The sequence below is a fragment of the Dermacentor variabilis genome, chromosome 9 (assembly GCF_050947875.1).
Source record: "Dermacentor variabilis isolate Ectoservices chromosome 9, ASM5094787v1, whole genome shotgun sequence".
Lineage (NCBI taxonomy): Eukaryota > Metazoa > Arthropoda > Arachnida > Ixodida > Ixodidae > Dermacentor > Dermacentor variabilis.
Genome location: NC_134576.1, coordinates 146434464 through 146439637, shown reverse-complemented (window position 1 = coordinate 146439637; position 5174 = coordinate 146434464). Strand labels below are relative to the sequence as shown.

The 5174-nt window shown below is 51.8% G+C and overlaps 1 pseudogene; it reads right to left on the bottom strand.

The window, feature by feature from the left end:
- Nucleotides 1–337: 337 nt before the first annotated feature.
- LOC142558583 (uncharacterized) lies at nucleotides 338–1031 on the bottom strand (annotated as a pseudogene).
- Between the last annotated feature and the right edge of the window lie 4143 nt (nucleotides 1032–5174).

Below are 5174 nucleotides of genomic sequence, written 5' to 3'. Positions count from 1 at the left end.
AAAATCGGGCCTGCCATGGAGCCGCCAGATCAAAAACTCGGGAAGAAACACTTTTATTCTGTTCAAAACAGTGAACACAATTGTTAAATAGACAACTACTGTGAACATCAAAATCAGCTCGCTTAATTTTTAAGCGTTCCCTGTGCTCACACAAAGTGTGGGATATATACATAATTAACGAACGATTCAGATAAAGGTTGCGCAATGTTTTTTTTTTTTTTGCGTTAGAACTCTATGAATGGACAATGAACGAACTGGCAAGCTCTACGTTGCACTAAATGAAAAAAAAAAGAATGAGTGTTGTAAAAACGATCGTCTGACCCTTTACATACCGTTGTCACAAAATGGGTTTCTTCTCGCTGAGTCGGCCTCTGTTCATCTCTGCTGCCTCCCTCTAGGGAGCGTGTCGAAACCATGACATGCCTGCTTTCTCTACGTCTTTCAGGGTGGCGCTGAAGAGTCTGCCACTGGTCGCAGGCTGCCTGCACGCCAACGTTCATTTTTTTGTTCAAGTCAGCAGGGTATCTTCGGATTGAAAAGAAGAAACTTTCACAACCCTTTACTGCCTCTTGCTTTCTAAAATTTCATGAATAATGAAGCCCTTGGTAGTCATTTATTATTTACATATAAGCCAGTTTTTAATATAGCATACAATATAGACCCAACAGTAATTGCACCCAGTTGTCTCACAGTAACATGTGCTTTGTGGGTTACCCACATTGGGCCTTCGCATTCTGCACAAGGATCGCGTGGGTGTGGACACATGTTGTATGAAATATCCTCAGGTGATTCGGGAACACTACACACAATGAAACATTAAAAATAAGCAATGATAAATAAAAGTAGTATAAGGCAAAATCTTCCGTAATGAAAAAGAACTTGCTACACACCAGCTTGCAGATATTCAGGTCACTGAACTTGTTCCCTTCTGCTCTGAGCCACCTGTACTGTACGGCAACATGCCAAGACAGCAGGCTCTTGAGGATGTGAGACGTTTGTCGCTATGCGCTTTCACCTCCTTCTATGGCCATGTGCTTGAAAAGTACTCCAAAGAGTAAAGAAATTAATTATAATAATGTTGGGGGTCAGAGAAAGCGTCACGAACTTGTCCCAGCAAGATGACAGGTTTAGTGCGTTTTCTTATTTTCACAAGCCTTATTCTTCTTTTGGTTGTTTCCAAGGGCGCACGACCGAAGTGGTATATTGTCACCCAGCTATTACAACTAAAGCAGTTTACCACCGACAGATATTGGCAAAAAAACGTCTGCCTATTGCGATGGCTGGTCCTCGGAGAGCGCGCGCGCAACCACGAACTTCGTCGTTCTCGCCTTAAGGGTCCCGTGTCATCACGTGCAAACTTATTTTGCGTCATTGCTCCCCTCTCAAAAGCGACCGGCCCGGTCGCTTCAAGGGCGCGCACTATGGGCAAGAGTGCCAACATGAAAAGACAAAAAAAAATACAGAAATGTACACAATGCTGAAGCGGTTTGTGAGGATTGCTTCTACGTGGACGGCATCAGCACGGGGATGGCGTCGGTTCGAACCAGGATCAGAGCTTTGAGGCACCACCTCGTAGTTCACATCACTGAGGCGGCGTGCAACTTCATAGGGGCCGAAATAGAGGCGCAACAATTTCTCTCAGAGCCTACGGTGTCGGATAGGTGTCCACACCCACACGCGGTCGCCCGTTAAGTACTGGACATTCCGTCGGGTGCGGTTGTAACGGTAGGCGTCGGTATTCTGCTGGGTGCGGATGCGATTCCGAGCGAGCTGGCGAGCTTCCTCGGCTTTCTCGACGAAATCTTCGGTGGCGTCATTCCTTGTGGCTCCGTGGTCTACCGGGAGCATGGCGTCTAAGGGGGTTGTAACGCGACGTCCGTAAACAAGCTCCCATGGTGTAAACTCGGTGGTCTCCTGCACAACGGTATTGTAAGCAAACGTGACGTATGGCAAAATTTCATCCCATGTTTTGTGTTCCACATCAATGTACATGGAGAGCATGTCGGCTAATGTTCTGTTTAGGCGCTCTGTTAAGCCGGTAGTTTGGGGATGATAGGCTGTGGTCTTTCAGTGGTCGGTGTGCGTCAGTGTGACGACTTGTTGCAATAACTCCGCTGCAGACGCTGCACCGCGGCCAGTAATGAGTACAGCGGGTGCACCGTGACGAAGCACGATGTGGACGAAGAAGCTGGCGACTTCAGCAGCAGTTCCCCGTGGCACAGCTTTCGTCTCCGTCAGTTGCCACGATTATCCACTTATTTTGCAAGGATGACGGGGGGAACGGCCCAAGAAGGTCCATTCCCACTTGCTGGAACGGCGCTGGAGGTGGATCCAAAGGCTGAAGGAGGCCGGCAGGCTTGACGGGTGGAACTTTACGCCTCTGACAGTCACGGCACGTTCGCACATAGCGCTGGACTGACGAAAATAGGTGTGGCCAATAGTATTTTTGCCGTATGCGCGCTAATGTCCTCGCGAAGCCTAAGTGGCCGGCACAGGGATCGTCGTGACACGCCTGTAAAACTTCCTCGCGCAGTGCCGTCGGGACGACGAGAAGGAACGTTTCCTGGCTGTTCTCGAAATTTTTCTTGTACAGGACATCGTTTCGCAGGCAGTACGACGTCAATCCTCGTGAAAGTGGGCGTGGGACAACAAAGTCAGCTCCCTCGAGATATCGGATGACTGGAAGCAGCTCAGAGTCTGCACGTTGATAGTCAGCCATGCGCACCACGTCGACGACACCAAGAAACTTGACGCTTAATCGCCTCCCGCTCCATAGGTGACACGCGATACGGATGCTGACGAACAGGCCGCGCCGACTCCTCTGTAACGATCCGGTGTTGCGTAACGGAAGTGCGCTGGACTTTGGATTCCGTGGAAAAACAGCCGGAGAATTCTGTCAGTAGGCCCAGCAGCTGAACCTTCTGTACGTCTGCTAAGTCAGCATTAATGTGGACGCGGGTATTCAGGCTGGCGTGAGTTGTTGCATCCGGTGAAGTCACGTGTAATGTGCCGATGTCTGAGAAGTCAGCAATGTCGTTCAGGAATGCACAGCTGTACCTTGAGGGACGTGCTGATACTCATGGCTGAAGTTTGTCAATAAAACTTGCGAGCACTTATGCTGTATTCGAACAAGGCCCCGGGCGATGCAGATGTGTCTTTCGAGCAGCAGCGGGATATTTGCCTCGGCAATACCCTCACAGCCGTCGAATGCGTCGCAGGTGACGAGGGTCAATACGCTGCTCCTTGGCGGCACCGTGATGTTCTCGTCAACAATCCTCAGGGCGTTGGCATACGTGTCGTTAGTGCTGCTCCCTGCTAAGGCCTGCGCCGTCGAAAAAGTTACGCGCGACTTTTGTAAGTTAATCACAGCTCTATTAGCCTGCAGAAAGTCCATTCCCAGAGTTGGGGCCCTCGAACAGCTTGGAAGGATAACGAAATCTCCGAGGTACGTAAACCCACGAATGCTCACTCGCGCTGTGCATCTTCCTACCGGGGTTAGCAGATTGCCTCCTGCAGTGCGAATCTGCGACCCAGTCCACTCGGTAGAAACTTTCTTCAGCTTGCAGGCAAGGTCCATGCTCATGACTGAGGTGTCCGCTCCACTGTCGATTAACGCCGTTATTTCTTCGTCGTCTATCTATGGTGACGGGAATGCTCGACGTTACTACCTCTCGTAAGGTGTTTGACTCCGTCTGTACGTCTGCGTCGTTCTGTTTTCGTCGTTGTCGTCGTAGTGGAGGATCTTGCGTGCGGTCGTCGTCAGTGGCCTCACCTCCGGAGGTCGCTGAACTCAGTTTTCCCGACCCGCCGGGCAAGGCGAATGGCGTCTCAGAGCGCCGCGAGTAAAGGCTTGGCTTGGTGATGGTGACCTGTAACGAGCAGGAGACGACGAACGGGGCTCCTGCCATCGCTGATCAACATTGCGACGATTCGCGACGAAACTCTCTATTTCCGGCGGCCGCTCACCAGGTCGTGGACGAGGTGCATTCGGCGAGAATCCACGGAACCCCACATGACGATAAGGACACCTTCTGTAGATGTGTCCGGCTTCGCCACAATGGAAACAAATGGGCTTGTAGTCTGTGGTGCGCCAGACGTCGCTCTTCCTAGTCCTTGCTTCGGCGATGTGCGGTGGGCTGCGAGGCGGCCTGAAGCTTACGTCCATTTGTTGAGTGGGGTGTACCATGCTGCACGCACTTGAGGGTGGCGGACGGCGTACTGCTTCAGCATAACTGTCCAGGAATATGGACGGCCTGTCGGACCTCGGCGCGCACTATTTCCGCAATGGAAAGTTGTCCCACAGGGGCAGTGGTCGTCTGCATCTTCTGCAGTTCCTCCTTGACGACAGCCCTGATGAGTTCTCGCAAGGCACCAACGTCGTTACCGAGGGTAACGGCAGAGAGCTCCCTTGAAATCATGGCGTCGCGGTTGTTTTGCCTGGCCCGCTGTTGAAGGGCCTTTTCCATAGTAGTGGCTTCGTCATGGAACTCTGCAAGTGTCGTCGGCGGATTTCGAATGAGGCCAGCAAAGATTTCCTCTTTGACGCCGCGCATGAGATGGCGCTCCTTCTTTGTTTCAGTCATAGAAGGGTCCGCACGTCTGAAAAGCCGATTCCTGTCTTCTACGTACGCCGTCACTCGCTCATTCCGGCCTTGAATTCTTGCCTCCAACGCTAACTCCGCCCTCTCCTTCCTGTCCACCCTGGCGAAGGCACTGAGGAACTGTCTACGAAATTCTTCCCATGACGTCAGTGTCGCCTCGTGGTTCTCAAACCATGTTTTCGCAGAATCCTCAAGAGCGAAGTACACGTAGCGTAGCTTACGCTCGTGGTTCCAGTCGTTGAGCTTGGCAACCCGGTCAAAATGGTCAAGCCAGTCGTCGGCGTCCTCTGAAGCACTTCCGTGGAACAGATTCGGCGTCCGGATGTGATTGACGACAACGTGCGATGCTGCAGGAGTGGCAGGAAGTGGTTGGTTCGTCATTCTAGTTCGTTCGGGTAGCAGACCGTGCTGTGGCTGGAGTCCCTGGAGACGTCGGCTGGCACGTACGTGCACAGGGGTAAGCTCGGCTGAACTACTCGACGGGTTTAGGTCTGGGGTATGCTCCGGAGATCTTAACATCGACCGTACCCAGCACCTCCACCAGAAATGTCACCCAGCTGTTACAACTAAAAC